Below are 26,715 nucleotides of genomic sequence, written 5' to 3'. Positions count from 1 at the left end.
TGTTGTCAAATACAGAAACAGTCAATAAAAATGCATTGTATCTGAAAAATGGATGTACAGTAATAGCAATGTTCTAAAGAGAAAGTTGGACTTACACTTTAATAGTACATACAGTATGCTTCTTAGACAGTGCGGTGCTACATGCAATAATGTTTCATTGCTTTTTGTGTGATAAAAAAATACACATTGATTTTTTTTTGCTGAAGTTTTCTTTTCATCACTTATGAAATAGGATGTCAAGAGTTTTGCTAAGGAACATGTAAATGAAAACTAATATCTTAAGTAGTTTATTGGCTGTTTGCACAGGAATAAAGTCGCAATTTCACAGTAGCACAGTGAGGTTACAGAGAATTTATGCAGCAAATATTGATGAAGTAAATCAATGTCCTTTGGTGACATATAACCCGTTGACTACTGTTATTACTTTCAAAATAAATGCAGCTGTAAATAGTTACAGGATCAAGTTAAATAATGAATTCCAAGCTGTTTTTTTATGAAATAAAAAGAAAGCAGAGAAGACAAAAAAAGAAAATGAAAAAATAGCCAATAAATAAATCAAGATAGGATTTATGTCGTTCAAAAGTCGATGCAGTCAGAATGTGATAGCGTATATCCTTTTTTTCGTTTTTTCCGATAAAATAATTCACAAACACCAATCAACCATGGCAACAAAACTGGTTTTAGTCAAAATAACACGATATATTCTCAAAATAACCAAGGTATCAGTGTTAACTGAGTCAGGTCAGATTGAATGATTGATCAATGCTAGGAAAGACACAGACTAGGGAAGCTCTAAGGAGGTTATACATGCCAAAAATGTATACTGCTTTTTTTTTTTTTTTAAGGTACTTATGTCAACTCATGGGCGTGTATTGAAACATGCAACATGACGGAGAACGGAGCTCTGTATCGGACAATTTATCTCAAAAAGATGATCAGGTAATTTACAAAGGACAGTTTGTCAATGCAGTATTATTAAACTGTCTCATTCTACTCGATGAAAACAGTGGAATTATGCTGTAGAACTACAACAGCTGTGTCCGTGTGACTGTTATTCAGAACAGGGCCTCGCTCACAGATTTGAACTAAATTTTGTTTCTCATCATGTCGAACCATGGGGTGTTGCAGAAATCATGAGAAGCTTCTTGCATCTAAATTCTGAGCATCAAAACAACCTTTGATTGAATATAATAGTAAGGCTTTTAACACTCAAGTGTGTACTTTCCCTCAGCTGAATGAATTTAAGGCCATGTACCAGAGGTCGGCCAACATAACTCACCTTCCTACAATGAATAAATAAAAACAATGTCGCTACGCATTCTACTCACAACAGAAGACTCCTCCACAGTCACAATCTAAGGAATTTTTGTTCACTTGTGTTTATTTTAATGCTTTTGTTGAGTTGGGTTAACAGTAGACTAGGTTCACCTGCTGCTTTGTGAGATCATAATTATAACCTTTGATTCTAGCACGTTCCTAGTCTTAATGGTTTTTGAATTACCTATAGCTTATCTTATTTTAGTAATGTTTTTAAATGTGAGTTTCTTGCTTATTCTTGGCCTTTGTTTGCAACACCTCCTCTTGTTAGTGTGTAAATGCAGAGAGAAGGAGTAGGATATCCTCCCCCTCTTGTCTCCACTCAGGTGTGCCTAATCCCCTGATTGCCTCCCTTCACTATTATGGGTTTGCCGGTGCGTTGTGCTAGTTATATTTTTCATGCTTGTCATGGCTGCTTACTTTTAAAAACCTCAACACGCTGACATTGCACTCCTCTGCAAACATAATGTGCGATGTATTGAATGCAAACAGAGATTCAGGGAGCTTAATCGTGCGTAAACAAACACAAGAGTAGATAATAACCAAAGCTGTCTATTGAGAGATGTGAAGAAAAAGTGATATAAATACACTGTTTATATATACTAATAGACTGGTGAACTACAAACCCAGGTTTGGGAAAATAGGTTATTAATAATAATAATAATAATAATAATAATAATAATAATAATAATAATAATGCGTCAATTTTATATAGCACTTTTTTGGACACTCAAAGTCACTTTACAGAATTAAGGGATGATTCTTTCACTCCACGTTTAGTGAAGAGTGGAACTAAAACCAAACTACTGGTTGGCCATGACCAACTGAGTAAATTAATCATGTTCAGTATTGTTAAAAATCAACAATTTCCAACAATTATGAGAAAATTATTACTAAATTAAAGTATCCTTTATGTGTTTTAATGTTCATTTCAAAATTAAAACTTGAGGCGAAACATGACATTCAAAGACATTGTTCACTTTTTTAAAAGGAAAAACAGGACGCAACATTGATGAATTGATCCATTAAGCTATAATTAATGTAAACTCCTCAGAACTGCTCAAAATTGAAAATTATTTAAATAACTGCTTTTGATTTTCGCTTTGGAGCATCATTCTTCTCACTTTGGAGGAAAATATGTCATCTGTGAATAAATAATGACTAAGAAGGAATGTTACAATGAGCCTTAATGAAGCGTGGAAGAATAATCTGTCATTTGATGTGTCTAAATGTAATGGCTTTATGGGTCTTTGAGAAATTACGCTCGAATTGTCGTGTTTAGTGATGCAAACAAATAAATACCTTCATCTCTGCCTGTTAACTAATAAAAATGATCCAGACCAAATTCATCACTCTATTTATGTGATTGATCAACGCACAGCAGTGGCTCGAGAGCTACAGTTGTGCATGAGTAGGGTATTTATCCCCCCCACTCCCCCTAGACATCTTATAGCACTTTGCAAACCCCAAATCACCTAACAAGTCTGTTTTTTTTCCAACATAAATGAAGAACCTGTATTTGTATCTGCAGCATTTTCAAGAAGAAGATTTTAATTATTTTCATTGCTCATAACAGAATTCCAACCATTCGGATCCATCCTACAACTTCTCCAACGTATCCTGCATCCATTGTCCAATGTCACTTGTTGTTTTAAGACTATATTTTTGGGTTTTTTACAGCATTTTGATAATATGTAAATTATTTTGGTCATTCCACCACTCTTTTAAGAGTGGAATCTTTATTTTCTACCTTAATTTACTGAGGCACAATCTAATTTGACTAAGAACGAATTGATCAAAATTGTTGAGATTAATGGATAAATGTTAATCATTTATTTTATATAAATGAGCCACTGCGTCCCCTGCCAGATACTGGCCATGGAATTAGTGAATTAGTTATATGACACATAAACTGTTCAATATATGAAATAAAAAAGTATTATGTATATAATGTAATAATAATACCATAAATATATAATAAAATAAATAGTATAAATACTATATATAGTTAATCATATAAATACAAATGTATTTGATAAATAATATGATATTATGAAACAATTAAAGTGTTGTCCTTTCACACTTGGTTGATCATTGTAATACTTCAAAAGAAATAGCACATTATGTTCCGAGGACGTGGTTCTCAACCCTGGTCCTTGAGGGCCACTATCCTGCATGTTAGAGATGTTTCCCTCTTCCCTAACCGTAACCCTAACACAAATATATTGTCCGAATAATCTGAATATTCTATTCAATTACATGATAATGCTGCTGCTTTAGGGGTTATATTGTTTTTGTACCTGAGCCTGTCTAATAGTAATTTTCTTACTTCATTAATCTAAAAATATTCTTTGTTTTTAAGTGAAGGCACAACATGTTTCATTTTTTCATTATTTTTAATTTAGTCACTTTTTCCCATCATTACAAGGTTTTAAACAGTTTTAAATTACACTTTAGCCTCAAGGTGTGAAAACATATTCAAACGTGAATGAATATAAATAATAATAATGATAGTAAAAAGTAAATCATTTAGGGTTTTAAAAAGTAAACACGTAATTCAACGTCACATTGAAATGGGAAGGAATATAAATAAAAATTCTGAAAAAAACAAAGCAAAAAAATAATTACAACATCCACTCGGTCCATGAGTGGATATTAATCTGCTTTTGGATTGACATTTTTTGACCACAGATAAATCCCAGCGTAATGAAAAACCTACAGATTGTATACATACACTGTTTCCATACCATGAAAGATAAGAATACGTTTGTCACTAGAAATGTTATTAAAACAATTCTAAAGCCATAATTTATCTTGAAGGCAATTTGCCACTAAAATGTACAAGATGTCCGCCATGTTTTTCATTGGAGGTAGGGAGCGGGTCAGCATTCACGTGGCATGAATAACCATGATTGGTTGTTCATGCCGCTCGTAGCCTGATATTGGTTAAACAAAACATGAAAGGGGCTCGGTCTGTAATTGTTGGTCGCGATACAAGCTGATTGGCCACATCATGGTAGAATTCTGGTGGATTATTGGTCGCAGAGGGGGATGTGATTGGTTGCCACTACCAAAATAAAGCTCGACCAACAAATGACAGGGAGCGCCAATAAGGCATGGATGTCAATATTTACATTTTAGGAAACCACCCGTAAAACTGTTCATTGGTTGAAATGGCATTATGAAAAAAGATAGTTAAACAACTACTATTACATTAGATACGCGAACGCCCCGCCCCCACACTCTGTCTCGTGTTTATAAAGCAGCATGAGTTCGGCTACAAAGTGGGTGGGAGGAGGGTGGGCTTTCCTCTGTCTTTACGTCACCGTGCGGGGAGGAGGAAGTCATTGTCCCGTCTATAGACACGTCCACTCATAAATATATGCATAAGTAGGCCGCAAATCTGCCTGTTTGTGTAGAGTTGCTCAAAAAGTGACTTCTCAGAGGCTAAAACTCTGAAAAACAGGCGAGTATGGGAAAATAAACCTCAAATACTATGTTTTTGGGGTTTTTAGAACAAATGGAGGTGGGTGAAAAATAGCATAATATGGGACCTTTAACTGATGGAAGTAATCAAAAATAATAGCCTTCAATTGGATAAGAAATTCACTCAATTGGACTCAAATAGAAGCTATTAATTGTTAATGTTAATGAGACAAGCGATGTTGAACATTGTTCATTTCCATCAAGTGGTTGCTAAGGTGTAAAAGAGAATGACAGCGAGCAATAAAACACTTTAGAAATATGCACAAACGAGACTTGTCAGAATCATCTGACACATTTACGCAGTACATATCAAAGGGGAGTGAAATATAAGTAGGACATGACCCCGCCATCCCTCCCCTTTTTCCTGAAGAGCTGTATTCTCAGGAGAGAAACTTAATCTCCCACACCTTTAACATCACAGACTTCTCTTGGCCTTTTCTTAGAGATGTCAAGTAAAGCTCAGTAGTCTAATCCTAATCATTTGAGTCGCTCGCCTGGAAAAGATTTCTGAGCAATTTTCTAAAGGAGACACTTTGCTGATATCACTGTGTATAGATAAAGGGGAATGCAGTAGAACCAATAAAGTAACAGTAAAGATCATCATCATGCTTTTAGTACCTTAAAATCTGGCGTTTGAGTTAAAATAATATATGGAGAGCTGTAAATGAATTGCCGTCAATAACATTCAAGCCAATTTGGGTGTGATTTAATGCTGCTAGGTGTGTAAGTAATTTGTATCGATAAATGAATGGGTGGATGGTTAGATGAATGGATGCTCTTTGATAATAACTATTATATACTGTAATTATTACGTCTTTTACAAGAATCCTGGGAGACAAATGTCAGCTATGTAATTGTTTTCATGGTGGTTCTTAGCCTCAATTGCTGCAGATTGCTACAGAGCAATTTGTTTTCCAGCAGCTAAGACAAATTATATGCTTCCTAAAATCAGTTGGTTTGATTAAACTGTCTGATTAAAGCAGACATGCAGAAAAGTTTTTCTTTTTTCTATTATCTTCTGTTTTTTCTTAATTTATTGCAAATAATATGTATTATTGCAATAACTGAGTAAATGAGGTAACTGTGCAAGCAAGGCCAACTGGATTTTAAACACCAAACTAAGCATCATCAACCACCACATGATCAGGACATATATTGAGGGTTCTGGTACAAATTGAGGGCAACATTTAACAGTTTCCATGTATCCCATCGCCATACAGGAATGACAGTAACATTTTTGTTGTGGGCCCTTTCAACAATAATCTCCCAATTCATAAATAACTTCCTTCACCACTAAAATGTCACCGAAAGTCTGTAGCAGCTTGTTGCAGAGAAGTTCACGTAGTATTCCTGACTGATATTCAATCACGTTTACTCTCCTTAATTCACTTATCAGGGACTCACACATCTGGGCACTCAATAAAGCAAACCACAAAAACAGCCAATCTCTCAAAGGGGCCAAACATTTATAACACTAACTTTTTTTCTTATTAGGCACTTCTTTGTGAAGAAAAGCAATGTTAAACATAAAAGCGGTTGTTTCCAAATGGAATGTTAATATAATCATCAATTTAAGTCAATACGTCAAAGTAATTTCTATTAAAATATTCAAAATGCTACCATCCGACTATTGTCTTCAATCAACTACAATAATACTTCTTTATCGACTAGTCGACTACTAGAGGTGCGGCAATAACACTGAGTTCACTATATGAAAGATAAGATATTTTTTGGAAATCATTTGGATTAATAATAATGCTTTTATTTGACTTTAACTCTGGTCAGACTTATATGCTTACTCTGGGTATGACCCGCGATACCACTTGTAGCTTAGATAGATAAGAAAATCTATACAAGCCAAACATTGTCTTTAAAAATACTGTGTGTATTCAATACATCCTGAAAACATCCTGAAAACATCCTCTGCATACCAAGTTATTAGTTATTAGTTAAAATACTACAGGGAGGTGATAACTGACTGATAACCTTTTGAGAATTAAATTAAAGGGATCCTCCACTGTTTTTACAAATGTGTCCTAAAACCTTTGAATTGCCATTATTACAAGATCTACGCCTAACAAAACGCATTATTTTGCACCATGTTTGTTTTATTAACTTTTTTTAAAAAATTGGACTGCTTTATCATTTTAGAGTAGGGATTTAATGATACACTCAACTTCCGATACGATTCGATTCACGATACTGGGTTCACAATACGATTCTATCACAATTTATTTTACAAAATGGGACTGTAGACAAATGATGACTGAAAAATATTCTCTTTTTTTTTTTGAGAAAAAAACACTATTATTTTCCTTTTATTTTTTATTGTCAAAAGAATCCCTTGATAAACTATTCAAAACAATGCAATTTAACTAAAAATAAATCTTGAATGAAATAAATAAAGGAACAATGCAAATGAAGAAGAATCCTTGAAATGAATTAATTAGGTACATATATTCATCAAGTACCTGGATACTATCCTATCGTATGAAGGCAAAGCAGAGCAAACATTCAGCATGTTGCCAGTTTTTTTAATTTTTTTTATTGCAAAATCAAAGTCAATTACAGTCAATGACCTTTAGGCAGGACCGGAGAAAGACACACACTTAAATAACATTGTTGTGATTGGCCAGGTCAGCATGATTAACATCTGCTTATCAAACCAAGTGAAAAAGTCACTCTTTCAAAAAAAGAGTTGAAAAAATTAAATCCATCTGGATATCAAATATACACTGAAAAACTGATTAATAACTGGTAGACTGATTAGAATAACTAATTAATTTGTTTAATTAACTAAAATTATGTGAAAAGCAAATCTAAGATACTGTATATTCGCAAAATTGCAGTTTAGAGCAGACGTGGGCAACTGGCGGCCCTCAAAGTAAACGCACGAAAATGACACAAATGCACAGAAAAGCAGAATATACACAAATTGACTCCAAAAAATATTAAATATCACAGAATGAAAATAGTAAAAACGCAAAAGCACAATCATAAAATCAAACAGACAGTGGGTGACTTGGGGTGTGTTCATGTGGATGGTGGCAGAGGGAAAGAAGCTGTTTTTGTGTCTGGAGGTTCTAGTCCTGATGGACCGAAACCTCCTTCCAGAAGGGAGAGATTGAAACAGTTTATGACCGGGGTGGGAGGGGTCGGCCACAATCTTTCCTGCATGCCTCAAAATCCTGGAGGCGTACAGGTCCTGGAGGGAGGGCAGATTGCAGCCGATGACCTTCTCTGCAGAGTGGATGATACGCTGCAGTCTGGCCTTGTCCTTGGTAGTAGCTGCAGCGTACCAGATGGTGATGGAGGAGCAGAGGATGGACTGGATGATGGAGCTGTAGAAGTTCACCATCATCTTTGTTGGCAGACTGAACTTCTTCAGCTGCCGCAGGAAGTACATCCTCTGCTGAGCTTTTTTGATATCAGAGATGAGACCGATGATGGTCGTGTCATCTGCAAACTTCAGGAGTTTGACCGACTGGTGAGAGGAGGTGCAGCTGTTGGTGTACAGGGAGAAGAGCAGAGGAGAAAGAACACAGCCCTGAGGAGATCCAGTGCTGATGGTCCGGGGAGCAGAGATGGTTTTTCCCAGCTTCACGTGCTGCTTCCTGTCAGACAGGAAGTCTGTGATCCACTTGCAGGTGGAGTCTGGCACGTTCAGCTGGGAAAGCTTGTCCTGAAGGAGAGCTGGGATTATAGTGTTGAAAGCAGAGCTGAAGTCCACAAACAGGATCCTGGTGTAGGAGCCTGGGGAGTCCAGGTGCTGGAGGATGAAGTGGAGAGCCAGGTTTACAGCATTGTCTACAGACCTGTTGGATCTTTAGGCAAACTGCAGGGGGTCCAGGTGGGGGTCGGTGATGTCCTTGATGTGGGAGAGCATGAGGCGTTCAAAGGACTTCATGACCACAGATGTCAGAGCGACGGGTCCGTAGTCATTAAGTCCTGTGATCCTCAGCTTTTTAGGGACAGGAACGATGGTGGAGGCCTTAAAACAGGCTGGTACGGTGCATGTCTCCAGTGAGGTGTTAAAAAGGTCTGTGAACACTGGAGACAGCTGATCAGCACAGTGCTTTAAGGTGGAAGGAGAGACAGAGTCCGGTCCACAAGCCTTACGGGGGTTTTGTCTCCTGAAAAGTCTATTTACATATCTCTCTTTGATAGAGAAAGGTGCCTCTGTGGGAGGGGGGGAGGAGGGGGGGAAGATAGGGGAGAGAACCTTTGTACGCAGCTGTGGTGAGACTGTAGCTTTGATGTGGGGGGTGAAGGTGTTGGAGTGAGGCTGGTCAGAGGTCGGAGGGGGGTTAACCCCCCTCACACCTCGAGTCAGGTCTGTCCCATTGTCTGTCAAATCTACAATAGAAGTTATTCAGACTGTTGGCCAGGCAGAGGTCATTAGCAGCAGCAGGGGCTCTGGGCTTGTAGTTTGTAATTTGCCTGAGCCCTCTCCAGACAGAAGCCGAGTCATTCGCAGAGAACTGATGTTGTAGCTTCTCTGAGTACAAACGTTTGGCTTTTCTCACCTCCTTTCCAAACGTGTACTTCGACTCTCTGTACCTGGCTCTGTCTCCACCCCTGAAAGCGACCTCTTTGTCTGCCCTCAGCCCTCTGAGCTTAGCTGTGAACCAGGGTTTGTCATTGTTATAACTCACCCTGGTCTTTGATGGAATGCAGCTGTCCTCACAGAAGCTGATGTAGGACGTCACAGCGTCTGTAAACTCATCCAGAGAACTGTTCGCAGACCTGAAAACATCCCAGTCAGTACAGTCCAAACACTCCTGGAGTTTCTCTTATTAATTTAAATTCTGGTTCTATAGTAAACAATGCAAAACTACATTATAGTTCCTTTTCTCTTTAAAAGTGCAACTGAAAACGTATTTTGTGCCTTAACAATTGGACTTAAAACAAAAAAAAAAAACAGTCATTTCACTGATTTACGTCAGATATTTGTTGGGACCAGCAGAGGGCGCTGGTAACTCAGTGGTCGGTTGGCATGCAGAAATTCTTGCAGTGAAGAAGAGATGCTATTCTAGCACACAGAGCTAATAGAAAAACGTGAGTTTTACAGATATTCACGTAATATTACAGATATTCTTTCGGTGCTAAAGGGGTAAGGAATCATTTATGAACATATTAGTAGAAGGCGGCCAGAAAGAAAGTAGTAGCAGATTCCGCCCGCCACGTACATTGCTGGACAAGAGAAGGGATAAATATAGAGCACCCTCTGCATGCTGTTTAAAAAAAGTACTGCGATTCAATTTTCAAAGCATCAATGTCAATCGTGATACCTATGAATCGATTTTTAACTGCCTTACGATTAATCGTTACATCCCTATTTTAGAGTGCTGGATCATTTAGCAGCTTTTTCAGTCAGTTTGACAACTTGCGCTGCTTTGGGTTGCTCTAAAAATCAGTAAAAGTAAAAAAAAAAAAGTCGATGTAAACCTCTTTTGTTTACCAAAATTTAAAAAACAAAATCTATGAGTCAAAAAAATCTGTGACCACAGGGGGCGACAGTTCCAACAGTAATAGTGTCACACCAAGAGCTCAGAGCAGCAGTCTGATCCTGGTTGCCTGTATTTACATGCACCCGGAGCTCTTCACGAAACAGCAGAGTTGGAACTATCACTCCAATAGAACTCAATGGACTGAAAGGGCGATTTGCATCCTCAATGACGTCATTTCAACATGGCGGCACACAGACTCAAAAACGGTAAAAAAGTCCCATTTTAAAAAGTTAATACAATTAATATGGTGCAAAAATAATGCGTTTTATTAGGCATAGATCTTCAAATAAGGACATTTCAAAGGTTTTAGGCTTCATTTGTAAAAACAGTGGAGGATCCTTTTAAAGTGTCTCCTCAGTGATGAATAAAAGTAAGCAAATGACACTGAAAACAATCTAATATTCACTGGAATCAATGTGTGCCCTTTTTCAAGCCGCTCACTCCCAGACTCAAGTTTAACATTTAGTTAACTAGCCTAGCTGCACCGCCTTTGCTAACGTCATGTGAAGCACACAGGCTGTCGTCCAGGTGCTGCTCAATGAGGCTCAGCATTGACCCGGTTGAATTCAAGCATGAAAGTTTCCTGTTGCATAGTTTGCATATAGCTTTGTCTTTTTCCAGCTGAAAGTATTTCCTGATGGTGCTAGTTTACTGTCTATAGCCGCCACTGTCTCACTATCATTAGCAACAATTGTGCATGTGGGCGTATAGCAGGAATGGTTCGAATGCCCCAGATTGTGCAGTTCCCAAACAATGATAATTTAAATATGTTTTTGTTGTGGGTATGTTTCTCATGTGTTGCCTCATACATATTGCAGACAAATGATAAATGTCACACTTGCATTTACTCAAAATGTAAAAACTGCTGCTGTTAGTTTTATTACATTTCTGGAAATGAAACCAAAACGACTCGTGCTCTGGCTGTTGACGTGTACACAGTCACAATCATATTGCTGCACGTACCAAACCAAATGTAAATTGAGCATCGCTGATAGTCACATTGCTTAGGGTAACGGCAATCTGATCATTATGCAGCACATGAACTGCCATGTTCCATATGAACAAACCAGATGATTTTTTTTAAAGGGCCTATCAGCAGAAGAAGACAAACTGAGGCTAAACTTCATCAATTATTTCAGCAAAATCATGACATCTTTACACTCAGCTTCAGGTGTGGCCATTGCAGCAGAACAACAATGGCTTTCATAAGACTGTTAGTGGATGCCTCAGACGTTTTCAGCTGCATATGCAGAGAAATTGCCTGTAAAGGATTGCATTCCAAATGAGCGAGGGATATGTAAAAGTTTCCTGATGACTTTATTTTCCTATTGATAGACAGTTCAATTCCTCCGAGTACTCCGGCTTCCTCCCACAATCCAAAAGCATGACTGTTAGGTTGATTGGAGTCTCTAAATTGCCTGTAAGGGTGAATGTGAGTGTGCCCTACGATGGACTGCCGCCCTGTCTAAGGTGTACACACACCTAACGCCCAGTATGAGCTTGAGATAGGCACCGGCAGATCCCCGCGACCCTGAAAAACAGGAACAAGCAGGTCTGAAAATGGATGGACACATTCAAAGACAGTGGGAATTAGGGATGTGAATCTCTGAGTGTCTCAGATTCGATTCGATTCTGATTCTTAGGGTCACAATTCGATTAAAAATCGATTCTCGTTTTAACCGATTCTTGATTAAAAAAATTGATAAAAAGCAAAGTGTGTTAAGGCAAATTATGGCATCAAAACAACACTATTTTAAAATAATAAAATAAAAATAAAATAATTTCAAATAAACTGATACCAATGATGTAATCACACAAAGGCAAACTTAAGACAAAAGGTAACATTTATTCATGCTAAAGAAATAAATACTTACTTACCGTACAACAAATAACGTGCATAAATACAATTGTTTAAATAAAAGCTAAGGTCAGCTGCCCCTTTTCTTCCAGAAGTAAGTCTCAACTCTCAGTGACTACAAGAATAAGTTCAAGGTATACAAAAAAAAAAACTTATTCAGCTCCTCCTCAGCTCTGATACACACACACTCCTTTTTTGTTGTTGTTTTGGTTTTGTGTTTCTATTTGTATGATTAGAATCGGGATTCTAATGTGAATCAATTTTTCCCCCCACCCCTAGTCGGAATATACCATTCCTCACAGCCCATGGTTGATTATAATCACAGTGCAAAACGTCATCCATGCAAAAGAACCATCCAACTTCTCTAAACTATCTACAGACAAACACTGTTATACAAATTGACGCATTAGTGCCCATGGCTTTGGAAATTTTCATCTGCGTAAAAGATAGAGGTTCTTTATTTAACCGACTGTGTACTAAAGATTAGGTCCATCCTCATTGTACTACTGCTTTCACTAAAACAACTGCCCCATGTGAGGCTTGAACTCACGACCTTCAGATTATGAGTCTGTCATTGTAAAAAACTTTGGCGTTATCTTTGATACTGACTTATCCTTTAACTCTCATATTAAGCAAATCACAAGTACAGCCTTCTTCCACCTCCGTAATATCTCTAAAATCAGGAATGTCTCGGCCCAGAGGGATGCTGAAAACTAATCCATGCATATGTTACATCGAGACTAGATTACTGTAACTCCCTACTGTCAGGATTTCCTAATAACTTACTAAAAAGTATCCAGTCAATCCAGAATGCTGCAGTCAGAACACTAACAGGAACAAACAGGAGCGAGCATATTACTCCAGTATTGGCTTCCCTTCATTGGCTTCCTGTGAAATCTAGAATAGAGCTTAAAATCCTCCTGTTAGCATACAAAGCTCTACATGATCAAGCTCCTGTATATTTTAGAAACCTGTTAGTGTCCTATCGTCCAGGCAGAACATGCCGCTGTCAGTTTGCTGGTCTTCTGGAAGTTCCTAATGAGTCTAGAAGTAGAACAGGAGGCAGAGCATTCAGCTTCCAGGCTCCTTGCCTTTGGAACCAGCTCCCAGTCTTAGTATGGGAGGCTGCTACCTTCTCCACCTTTAAGGCTCAAAACCTACTTATTTGTTAAAGCATATGCCATATAATTGCATTAACTTAACCACAAGAGCAGACATGGGCTTGTCTGTAACGGTCGTATTTACAGACCTTGGAGTCGCCTCTAGCTTACCAATCTACTGGAGGAGATTCTTTACCTTTCTAACAAGCGTTAACCAACCACTAGGAATAAAGCTCAAAATCATGCTGGCAGACCTGCTCATAAGCCTTTTCACACTCTGGAACTGAGCATGCGCAACCTGGGGGAATCATAGGTTGAGAGGGATATACATGTAAGCAAGCTTGTTCACTCTGTTGATATTACCAACCTAACAGCATTTTTAATTTTATACCAGAGATCTTTAGTGTTTGAATAGTGTTTATATTATTAATATTACACATATTCGGGCTCAAGGAGGGACCAGGGCTTTCCGCTGATGCCACTTTTGGCTGATCCAAACACTTGGAAAAACCAATGGGAGCAGCTCAGCAGTATTATGGAAGCAAGGCAGTCCCCTCGCTTCCACACAGATTACACCTGGTGTACAAAAACACAACCTGCCTGGGTCTACAGCGGGCAGAATTCGGACTTTACCCGGGAATGATGCACATATCTGAGCACTTTTTTAAAACCGATGAGAGAAACAGTATCAAAGCGACAGACCTCTGTTTCCACATTCCTTCTCCCAAGCTTTTAACATGATCTTTATGGTTTTTTTCTGTATTTACCTTTATTATTGTTAGTTTATTTTTTTTATTTGTGTACCGGTAACTGTTTTAATGACTGTAAAGTGTCTTTGAGTTTTGGAAAAGCACTTATAAATAAAATGTGTCATTATTATTGATGGGACAAGCAAGATTTCCGAGTGTGAAAAGGACAGTATGAGATCTCACTTTGAAAAGGTAAATTCATGAGGTGCACCATTCACTAACCAGGTCCATGATTCATTATTATTAAGCTATTAATTTAAATGAATTTACAAATTTGAAGGAAGTGCACAAGATCAACACTGAACGGTGTGTGAAACTGCACTGATCAGCTGTTTGGTCACTGTTTAAAAAGCCAGGAAAACGCAGAATTTTCTTTTTTTGTGCAACAGCAGCTAACTCTGCATTTCTGCCTTGGAGACCGATACCACATTTCCGCAAAAAATCTTTCCAGGAATAAATGTTCTAATGGTAAAAATAATCTAAATCTCTGTCAGACTCGTTGTCAGCCAAAGCAAGTTTTTCCCTCTTGACCATTAAACTCACGAGCGAGATTTACGAGAGTGTGAAAAGGCTTATACTGTATTATGTTTTTCTGCAGTCAGTGCCTTCTCCTCGCTCTTCTCTTCTTTTTCTGTTTCAGGTGTCTTGAAGCTGTAGCTGGCAGTTCCTGATCGGTGGTTCACAGCTCAACTAGTCTGTGACACTATGATGTTTTAGCTCTCTATCCTGTTCTATTCGTCCTTCTGTCCACTAACCCCAACAAGTCGAAGCAGATGGCTGCCACCTCTGAACCTGGTTCTGCTGGAGATTTCTTCCTGTTAAAAGGGAGTTTTTTCTTCTCATTGTCACTAATGCTTCTTCGTGTGGATCTTGTTGGGTTTTTTCCTTCTTATTAATAAATGTATATATTGATAGTGCTTTGAGATGACTATGGTTGTATTTTGCCCTATATAAATAAAGTTGAATTAAATAGAATTGCATTCTCTAAAACCATTTGCTAAGCCTGTCTTTGCCTGGTTTGACTAAGAAGTGATCGATCAAAATTGCTGAGATTTTTATGCTTAAATTAATGGACAAATGTTCAGAATACATTTCATATACAGTAGATGAGGCACTGCATTCAATACCAGACACTGGCCATGGAATTAGTTGGATTTGTACAACAGCTTGAATAGATAGTTCTTTTCCCATAACCAATTGGGTGTGATTATGTCTGTCCTTCTGAACTTCTCCTAAACAATAGTTGTTTTTTTTTCTAATAACCAATTGTGTACAATGATATCCTATCTCATTGTACTACAGCTTAACCTAAAACAACTGCCCCGTGTGAGGCTTGAACTCACGACCTTCAGATTATGAGACTGACGCGCTGCCGGCTGCGCCAACGAGGCTTTCAGTTTACTTTCATACGAGGCTTTCGTTTTACCCATATACCTTTATGGTATGTGTAGCACCACTATTACTGATGTAACACGACTGTTACTTAAATGAGCATAGGGAAGGATCTAAAAATCAGACTCCATAGTGACACCACGGTGATTAGGGTAACTGCAGCCATCAGCCAAGCCACCGAGGGAACGCGCATCAACTGTTTAGCACTGGAGCGCAGCTTACAGGACTGTGATGAGAGGATAGATACCCAACACAATATTTAGAACCGGTGGTCGGTTTTGTTCACATATTCTTCTTTGTGTGCAGCGTTCTTCCTTTCCTGATTCAGCTGCTGTAGGCCTGAAGAATGCAGCTTTAACTGTAACAGTAGCCACGGTTACATGATGTTTTTTTTAATTTGGAATTAGTTATTTCAAATTAAATCATTCGAATATAAAGTGTTCTGCTTCATGTTTACATGGAAATAGTAACTCAGAATTTGTATTATTTATTTATAAAGTTTTTTCGACTTTAAGCCTGGGGGTTGGGAAGGCTCTGATAGGACTGGGGGCGAACGTGACGTATCACGTCTATCGGGAAAAACACACAACAAGCCTTATATTGTCGGTTATAACACATAAACTGTTTTCACCTTTATTTTAATTGTAGTTTTGAAGCAGCAGCTCGACAATAACATACAGTTTCAGTTTGGTCCGCTGAGCAAAAAGGAGATAGATACATAAAGCCCAGTAAAAATGCAGAAAACAATCACCAGGAATAAATATTGGCTTCCTGGTAAAGATAGTAGCTCTAACAACTGGTACAATGATATATGCCTTGCCTTGCCTTGCCTTGCCTTGCCTTATCGAGGTCTGTGTGTGTTTAACAAGTGTATGTGTGTGTCCGTGTGAAAGTCTGCATGTTTATGCCTCCACCCATCCACTCTTCTCATTATCCATAACTTCTAAAGCTCTTACTAAATAAATAATATCGGCTCTAGTCCAGGCACCATCTTGGATTATGTCGTCATCGCGGCAAGTCGCGCATGCGCAGAACAACTGGAATTAACTTAAAGGGGAATTAAGTGTTTGCAAGACAGAGGAATTATTTTATTTGGAATTAAAATTGGAATAAACCAGCCACCGAATTCAGATTTAAGTTTAATTTGGAATTAAATTAGCATGTGGAATTAAGTGTTTAAGGTCAGTTTAAAGAGGAAGGAATATGAAAACACTCTTTTTTTTTTTTTGCACAATAGCATGGATAATCCTTATCTTTGATACATAGATTATGTAAATAGATCCGATGGGTCTCTTGCGTGCACTGCGCCCCTGTTTGTGTTTCACCTTCGCTTGTTACCCATGTGCTGATCTGATGTTGACATTAACAGTTGTTTGTTAATAAAATCGGTGCTTACCACTAAAACAAACGTAAATATGACATTTCTTTGAAAAAAAAATGAGGTTTTCACTGTTGGGTCGGATAAGAAAATGCAGTCCAATCCGCCTCTCCAAGCCATCGCGTACATGCACCAGCGTCATTTGACGTCACCATCAGCATCATTTGACTTCACGTCTGCAGAACTACATGTGAAATTTGCACCCAGAACAGCAGTACAAACTGTATTACACAATCTGTTCAAGGCAATAAGGAGAAATGTGTGTGGGCTCATTGTCTTTGGTTGTGTTAGCATTGAAAGTCTTAAAATCAATGTTTATTTTTTCACAAATCCTGCCTTATGCTCCTTTAATGAGACGTATTGGTGTCAAACACCTTCAATGGCCTTACAGGTAAAACTACAGCTGTCAGAAACACAAGATCAATGTTAATCAAAGGAGCCATTCTGAAACTTCTCCTAAATGATAGTTTTTTTCTAGTAACCAATTGTGTACAACGATATCCTTTCTCATTGTACTACAGCTTAACCTAAAACAACTGCCCCATGTGAGGCTTGAACTCACGACCTTCAGATTATGAGACTGACGCGCTGCCAACTGCGCCAACGAGGCACACTACATTGATATATATATATATATATATAATATATATATATATATATATATATATATATATATATATATATATATATATATATATATATATATATAGATATATATATATTATATATATATATATATATATATATATATATATATATTAATATATATATATATATATATATATATATAGTAACAGGGTCAACGGAAATGCTTACTCACAGCTGCAAATCATCATCCATCCATTATTCCACTGATAAATGTGTAATTAAAACAAACCCTATACTTTGCTTTAGCAATGACGCACATACCATGACGAACATCTGCATGTGCAGTGTGTGTCAGTGGGTCAGCAAGCAGATTATTCTCTCTGATTTGGTAGAAAAAAAAACCAGAAGGTAAACAATGAGTGTACCCATGCAAAGCTATACTTACAGCAGTCCTTTAATCTGCTTTAAAACCATGTGGATTTGCAGCTGCAGGGCAACGAGCCATCACGGCTTAAAGCCACATGTTTCAGCTTTAATTTGAATTTACGCTGACTGAAGGGAAGATTACAATCTATTTAATCCACACTTTAAACACAACTTGTTTAATTCCCGTCTATTATATTTATATCTGAAGTGATTTTGGAATTTGCTTACAATAATTTATTTTCACAACAACATGTGAACAAAGTGCTGAGTCCCAGTATTAAAGTAAAAGTTACACCCTATTAAAAATGACAATGATGTGCTTTTTGGAAACTTTTTTTTAGTTGTCTTTTTTTTTCATTTGAAAGGGCAATAATAACTTAATATTTTCTAAAGCTCAAATATTGATCAGTAGACTTGCTTATCATTGTTGCTGCATTTGCAGGCTTGACGCTGAGGTCAGCTCACCTTGATAATATATTATTAGGGATGTCCCGGTACAACTTTTTCACTTCCGATACGATGCCGATATTGCAGCCTTGAGTATTGGTCAATACCGATGTCAAACCGATAAAATATCAGCGCAAATCATACATACTTTTATTACTTATTTTGTAGCGTGGAAAGGCTTGATCAAGTGATGTCACTCAAACAGAGAACAATAGTCAGCAACAGTAGGTATGAGAAAAACTGACCCATTTATTATTAACCAACTGGTTGCATATATTTTAATCTTCAACATAATATCTACAGTATTCTACAATTGAATAAATATAATTTCAAATATATATATATATATATATATATATATATATATATATATATATATATATTGTATATATCTGAGATTTTAAATGCAGTCCGATAAAATCCGATATTCATTTTCTGGCTGATATTGGACCGATATCTAATATCAATATCGGATCGGGACACCCCTATGTATTATCACTTTTAGACCCATCGTACTTGAGAATGGATTCCTGAGATTGGTTACCTACTGTGAAGCACACAGCATGAGGCCCATTGCACTTTAGAAAGAAAAAATATATAAACTACTGAGTACTGCTATCAGTGGCTTATACTAGGCAACATCCTCAAGGAAAGTTTATGGAAGAAAGTTTCACCTTCAGGTTGCACTTCTTTAGTCTTTTTTAATCTTGTTTTTTTTTTTTTTTTTTCCCAGGGTTGATTGGTGATGACCAAAAGAAAAAAAAAAAAAAACACTGAACTGGGGGAAACAGTTAAGAAACTACAAACGAATCGTGAACGGCCCATATCCATAAAGAACAAATCAATCAGAATTTTGAAGAAAGCCAATCAGTTGATTCAGCAAACATTGTAATAGGTGTTTCTTATTTCATTTTCAGAAACAAACAGATAACAACTAAGCTGAAAAATGACAGCCTACTGCCAATAACAAAAAAAGGTAGTTTCAATATGAGCGCACATGTCGACTCAATAAAGTAAATTTGGCATTAATAATATGCATATTTGGTATACTGTACAGGCTTGTCTAGATTAGTTAATTAAAAATAGTGCTCTACAACAGATAAAATGCCTAATCTTTTATTTACAGTGTGATTAGTAATTAGTAGTGTTGTAGTAGTCGAGACCGGACCAAATTTTAAAGGTCTCGGTCTCGTCTCGGACTCTGAAGCATTTTGACTCGGTCTTATCTCAGACTCGGGATTTTCCGTCAAGACCGTTCAAGACCAGCACTAATTCCTTCTATTTTTAAACTTTTTTATGTGATAATAACAAGGAGAAGAACGGGATAAAACAATCCTTTATTTATTAATTTTTTAATCCACCCTGTATAATGACCGCAACCTTCCTTCATGTGACTGAGTGACGTGTGTGTGTGTGTGTGTGTATGTGTGTGTCTGGCTACGGTGTCAGTTTGAACCGCGGAGCGCAAGAGAGATATGAACTCATCACCGGTAAAAAATCCCAGTAAAACTCCAGAAAACAATCACCATGAATAAATATTATCTCCCTGGTAAAGACAGTAGCTCTAACAACTGGTAAAATGATAAACGTGATATTACAGCCTGTGAATGCAGTACAGGGGACGCACTTACTCCGCCTCTGGGTCCTAGTGCCAGCCGTCCAGTGCAGCCTGTTCCGTTTAGCGTGTTTACTGAGGTCCGTGTGTGTTTAATAAGTCCGTGTGTGTCCGTGTCAAAGTCTGCATGTTTATGCCTCTGTCCATCCACTCTTTTCATTATATCCATGTCTTTTAAGGCTTTGATTACATAGTGTCGGCTGTAGTCCGGGCCGCCGCCATCTTGGATTATGTTGTCACCATCGCGTCATCGCCGCAAGTTGCACATGCGCAGAATGACTCAAATAACTGTAAAGAGGTCTTATATTAGTCTATTATCTTTTTGCTTTTTTTTAGCTCTTTGTTTTTTAGACTGCTGACAACTTGTTTGTAGTTTTATTTCTGAAAGTTTCCTTTTTACAGTTACAGCTGGAAACCTTTGTTAATTGAATATCCTAGTTACATTACAGCAACCAACTTAAACTATATCAACTAAGTGAATTAATAAAAATGGCCTGTGTAGAGGCTTTTTCAAACTAAAAAATTATCTTGTGAACTTTGTCACCTGTTGACCTGCACAACTCAAAGAATCAGAATCGAGAATCATTATTTCTTGGCAGAAATACTTTTAAACACTTGCTGTGCATTCAGCTGACATAAAAATCTCGTTTTCAAATATGTAGAATAATTGTGAATTATCAGTAGCAGTAGTAGTTTTAATATTTTAGTACATTTTTTGCAGGCACCTTTTTTGTCCGTCAAATGTATTTAAAATAAACTAAAATTAAAGAGAGGATGTTTTTTAACTGTCGAACCTGTCGAATAATTTTATTTTTTTATATATTTTTTTAAATTGAAAAAAAAAAACGTTCATGGTCTTGTCTCGGTCTCGGCTTGTCTCCGTCTTGGTCTTGACTCGGTCTCGGCTCCCGAAAGTCTTGGTCTTGTCTTGGTCTCGGTGCATTCTGGTCTCGGGCAAGTTTTGGTCTCGGATAGTGTGGTCTTGAACACAATACTAGTAATTAGCCCAAAACCCCTGAATTGGAGCACCTTTAGACTAAATCTAATGGCATATATAGTCATGTCTATGGTATTTAGAGTATTTATAGAGCATTTAGAGCAAATAAATGTGCTCTAAATGCTCTATCATTACCTATGAGTATAGAGGATGAGGTAAAGTGCTTATTAACTGAAATATATATATAGACAATCAGGCCTTGCAACCAAGCCAAAGGAAAGGAAGAAACCTCCACATTAAGAAAAAAAAAAACATAATTTTATCATTCACAAAAGTATCAATATATTGTTTTCATTTCATATGTGCTAAAGTTCTTTATGAGCTTTACATTACTGCTGTACTACCCTTTTTTGGGTTCCCCGTTACAAGGTAACAGAAGTCTTTATAGAATAATAACTTAAATATATAAAAAATTTATAATAATGTTTATTTTATTTTTTTTATTTTGCATTGTGGCTGACTTGCCTGAAACTTCTTTTCTATAAACCATGTGTTACAATGATAAGACAATTTTCTATTTATTTGATTGGTTTAATGTTTAATTGGGGCTATCTGTTCCCTGTACAAGCTGTGAGTAAGTCGAACTTGTTTGCAGTGAGGATTGGACTCTGTAAGGGTTGCCCTTTTTCACTGATTCTCTTCATAACTTTTATAGACATAATTTCTAGGTGCAGCCAGGGCGTCGAGGGAGTCCGATTTGGGGGCCTCAGGATTACGCCATTGTGTTTTTTTTTACAGATGATGTGGTCCTCCATCAAGCCATGACCTTCAGCTTTCACTGGATTGGTTCGCAGCTGAACATGAAGCGGCCCCGATAAGAATCAGCTCCACCAAACCCAAGTCCATGGTTCTCGAGTGGGAAAAAGGTGGAGGGCCTACTCCGGGTTTGAGATGAGATCCTGTCCCGAGTGGAAGAGTTCAAGTACCTCAGGGTCTTGTTCACAAGTGAGGGAAGGATGGACAGAGAGGTCAACAGGCAGATTGGTGGGGCGTCTGCAGTGATGCGGAGTCTGCGCCGTTCCATCGTGGCGAAGAGGGAGCTGAGCCAAAAGGCAAAGCTCTCGATTTACCGGTCGCTCTATGTTCCTACCCTCACCTATGGTCATGAGCTTTGGGTCATGACTGAAAGAACAAGATCGCGCGTACAAGCGGCTGAAAGCAGATCTCCCTTAGAGATAGGGTGAAAAGCTCAGTTATCCGAGAGGGGCTCGGAGTAGAGCTGCTGCTCCTCTGCATTGAGAAGAGCCAGATGAGGTGGATTGGGCACCTAATTAGGATGCCCCTCGGGCGCCTCACTAGTGAGGCGTTCAGGGCACGTCCCTCCAGAAGGAGACCCAAAGGAAGACCCAGGACACGCTGGAGGGATCATGTCTCTCGGCTGGCCTGGGAATGCTTTGGGATCCCCCGGAGGAGCTGGAGAAAGTAGCCAGGGAGAGGGAAGTCTGGGCCTCCCTCCTGTGGATGCTGCCCCTGCGACCCAGCAATGGATAACCGGAAGAAGATGGATGGATGGAGGGTTTAATGTGCTCTTACAGCCACCTTCCATATGTAGTGTCCCTTTAGTGCGTGAAGGGTCTAATGCTTGTCTGAGTAAATGATCACATTGAATAGGTGCTCAGTGGGGAGGTCATCAGCAGTTTTCAAACAGCCACATCAGCAGTGTTTAGTGTGTTGTGTAGGAGTTTGGTTGAGGTGGATGTACAGAAGGATTCCTTGCACACCACTAAAAGCATTTATGAAAATCACTGTTGTTTTGTTGCAAAGAAGAAAAAAGCTAACCAACAACAAATAAAAATCAGATCAAAGTAAAATATTTTCAAAGCTACTTGGAACAAGAAAAATAAGGTCACTTCTTTGCTAAGCCAAGACATACGTGAGCGTAAGCACACTAAAAGGTACAGAAACAACAGTACAAAGCGTTTGCTGGGCTTTACAATGAAACATCTTGTAGCAGTTTTTTAGATTGAACCACAACAATTTAAACCAGAGGCTGAAAGTACATCTGCTTGATGAAAGGAAAAAAAGCATCCAAGCATTGCATGAGAAGTATTATCCCCACAGGCAGTATTCAGATCCTGCTGACCAACATCAAAGCCTTTGGAGGTTTGGACGACTCCAAAAAAATTCCAAAAACACTTCATAAAACTTTGCAGGATTGAAACTATCAACCTTAATCCAATACCCACCCAAGCATGCAAAGCGTGCACTTCAAATCCATTTTTATGCCAAAATAGGGACGAGACAATAATGACCCAACTGGCAGACACACTTCTCCTCCCTCGGTTGGATAATGAGCAAAATGAAATTGATTTTAAAATTCTGGGTCGGCCCAGCTGGAACAGAGGGGATTATTGTGCTGATTGTACTAATACTGTCTCCCTGCCCTCCTCCTCCCTCCCACACTAATTCTTCTGATACTCCTCTCCTCCCTCACTTTGTGTTTCTCATTTACGTTGAGTGCTCTTCAGCCATTATTCTTTGCCTCTGTCATTTTCCTCCTCCCTTTTATTGTAAAGTAACTCTTTGTTCCCTTTCTCCTTTCTGACCCCGTGTTCACTCTCTGGATCAGGTTAAGATAGCACACCAGTAAAATTCATTGCTTTCATCGAGAGAGGGGGACAGAGGAAGAAAGAGCAATGAAGAGCCACGAGGACTGAGAGATGCCTAGGGTTACTGTAAACTGTAAAAGGAGGAGCACTCTGATCTACTAAGCTATAGACAGAAATATAGAGATCCCTTGAGGGCTTGACATTTCAAATTATATTGCACCGTGACCTGCTGCCTGGAAATCCAAAAGTTGATCTCCTTTTGTCCTTATTGTCCTGCTTCTTGGATTCAGGCCTGAACCGTATCATTGACGTTTCAATTTGCTCAAACCATGTGGTATTTGGAAAGGATTGTGTACGATTTGTCATGAGGTAAATGTTATTAACAGTACTTTTAATACATTTTAGCACTTGCTTTCTTCAGCTCAATGAGACTCATTATAGGGTGTCATCAATTATTACTAGTGACTATAACTAGTCAATTCCTTTTGTAGGGGGATGAACAATGGGTCATATGAATGAGAATATTAATTATGATTGTTAATATTACATTGATAAGCCTGAGGTGCCAACTCCAAAGGAGGATATATGTTTAAGTCTTTTAACAATAACCCATTAACAGTCAAGCCGGGGAAAGGAGTTCAGACCACTCCCTCTACACCCACTAGACACATTTAAAAATTAGAGATTCAAAGATTGCAATTTAACCTTTTATTTTCATTTTCAGTAATAAAACTGTTGTGATTATTATATCGTGATAAAAATAAATTCTAAGCCAATTAAAGTGATGATCATAACATAAGAAAGTAAAATTGCTACTCTAAGAAAATCTAGTCTAGACTAAATATTGAATAAAAATGCAGAGTACATATTCAAATCAAAAATCATAATGAAGAGGGACTCAGGCAAAGACGAACAAGGTGAACGTACAGACACATAAACATATATGAGATGAAACTGGATGTGAGACATGTTTGCAGGTGATGGATGTGGGATTATGTGTGGTAATTATTTTAGATCGAATTTAATGATCAATGTTGTTCAAGTACTTCAAAGATGCCCAGGAGAACAGTTGGTTGTTACGGTTGTTACGCACGTCAACCGGCGTCTTAGGCTTCAATCCTCGGCTTGGTGTATTTGAACTGCTCGAGCTATTGGTTCAAAATCTAACTTTACAGCTAAAAATGAAATGAAAAGAAAAGAAGTGAGTGCATGGGTGAGCTGTAGACGCCGGCGTCCCAAAACTGACGATTTTCTAAGAAACGTTCTTTAAAAGTAACTTTGGAGAATGCCTCTTACAGGATGGGCTTAGTTTTAATTTCAAATCACCTTTTCAAGATGAGAACTTGAAATATCATGAATTATAAGTAATTTTGATACCAAGCATGGCTATACTTAACACAACATTACTTCAGAAACCAGTCGGTTAATTTTACTGGTAAATATAAGATCATGGTAAGATCATGTTATTCTTATTTTTCCTAGATGGTCAAACAGCAGCTATCCTTTAAAGGGTCTATGTTATGCTAAATTGACTTTTATGTGCTTTCAACATCATAAAAGGTCTATTTCGACTTCATACACATGCCTAAAGTGTTTTTTTCATTGATTCCCTCAATCATTATTTTGAGGGTGATTTGCTCCTTTCTTACTGCAGGGTGAGCCCAAACACCTCGCTCCAATTTGATGACGCGTTCCCACTTTGATGACAAATTTGAAGGCTTTTATTAAATAGTCTAGGCTGGAGTCCAGGCCGCCGCCATCTTGGATTACGTCGTCACCAGCGCGTCATTGCCGCAGGTCGCACATGCGCAAAATGATATGAATAAATTTAAAGCCGCTTTAACCAAGTGAAGTGTTTACAAGAAAGAGGAATTATCTATTTCAGAATGAAAAACAAAATAAACCAGCTACCTAATTCGAAATTAACTTCAATTCGGAATTAAATTAGCAATAGGAATTATGTGTTTACAAGTTCAGGTTAAAGATGAATTAACTTTTATTCTGCTTTAAAGAGGACTTAAAGCTTCCATTTAAATGCGGCCAGTGTCCCTTCTATAGACATGCCTACTCATGAATATGCATAAGTAGAATCGGAAATCAGCCTGTTTGTAGAGTTGCTCAGAAAGTGATGTTTCAGAAGCTAAAACTCTGTAAAACTGGCGAGTTTGGGAAAATAAACCTCAAATACTATGTGAATTTCTCTTGGAGATGTGAATTTCTCTTGGAGATGAATAAAGTATCTATCTATCTATCTATCTATCTATCTATCTATCTATCTATCTATGTTTTTGGGGTTCTTAGAACAAAATGGAGACGGGTGAAAAATAGCATGACATGGGACCTTTAAACTAACATTTGTGAAGTTTCTAGACCTTTTTGGACACTTTTGCACAACTGTTAAAATATTCTTCCTGGTTCAGGAGAATGATCTGAAAAGAACTCTAGAAGATGAGACAATGTATATATCTTCAATTTCTGCATAGATCATAATATTGTTTTCTTTTGTGATTTTTCAAACATAATAACAGGTTTTCTTTGTTCTCAGGTTTTGGAGGGAAGAATGAGAGTTGGTGTTTTCCCAGTCCTTGGAGGAAAGGTACTGGTTACTGTCAGAAGCGACACTCCACAGGGGTCAGGAGGTCACAGTTTGAGGCCTTGTGAATTTAAAAAGCAGAGCAAAAGTTCATCTTTTGGTCCGAGGGGGCGTTCTGTTCCCCCTCCTTGGAGTCGTAAAAGATGGTTTAGGTTAGAGTTTGGTATATATTAGAGACCAGGCTTATCTTGGTGTTTTCTGTCCTTCAGAGCCATGAATAAAACAGGGAATGAGACCGAGGACAGTCCCCACTGTTCCTTTGTTCAGATTAAAAGGGGGAAGGTATGTTCACCAAATGGTGAGTGCGAGTTCCCTACACTCTTATTGTCTCATGTTTGGATGTATTTTTTCAAATAATTCATGTGTATAGTTCTTGGAACACAGTTGTGGACTCACCAGCTGTTGTAATGTAAAGTAAGTATTTTATGAAGCCATAGAATGAAATGAAATGTTCTACTGACTGAAGCATAGAGCATTTGGATCCTAAACTTTACTTTAACTTTAAAGGCTGAAATACTTTTAGAAATCTACTTCAGTCTTCTCAAATTGTGGGTCTGAGACCCAAATTGGGTTGCAAACATTGTCAGTGAGTTGCAGGCAATAAACAACAACACAAAGTCCTTTTTTTCTTATTCTTTTATTTTGAAGGGGGTACTATCTTCTCACAGTTCTGACATCAGCAGACATTCAGTCTTATTAACTAAGAAGAA

At 37.9% G+C, this 26,715-nt stretch overlaps 1 protein-coding gene and 2 non-coding genes across 6 annotated transcripts in view; all 3 read right to left on the bottom strand.

The window, feature by feature from the left end:
• lsamp (limbic system associated membrane protein) overlaps positions 1-26,715 on the bottom strand; it is a 721,324-nt gene that overhangs the window by 312,753 nt on the left and 381,856 nt on the right. The gene's annotated exons all lie outside the window — the stretch shown is intronic.
• On the bottom strand, positions 15,339-15,411 carry trnam-cau (transfer RNA methionine (anticodon CAU)). The gene has a single exon. It is a non-coding gene; the product is annotated as a tRNA-Met (tRNA).
• Positions 17,328-17,400, bottom strand: trnam-cau (transfer RNA methionine (anticodon CAU)). Its single transcript has one exon. It is a non-coding gene; the product is annotated as a tRNA-Met (tRNA).

This window comes from Gouania willdenowi, chromosome 13, assembly GCF_900634775.1.
Source record: "Gouania willdenowi chromosome 13, fGouWil2.1, whole genome shotgun sequence".
Classification (NCBI taxonomy): domain Eukaryota; kingdom Metazoa; phylum Chordata; class Actinopteri; order Blenniiformes; family Gobiesocidae; genus Gouania; species Gouania willdenowi.
This window is presented reverse-complemented; position numbering and strand designations above follow the sequence as displayed.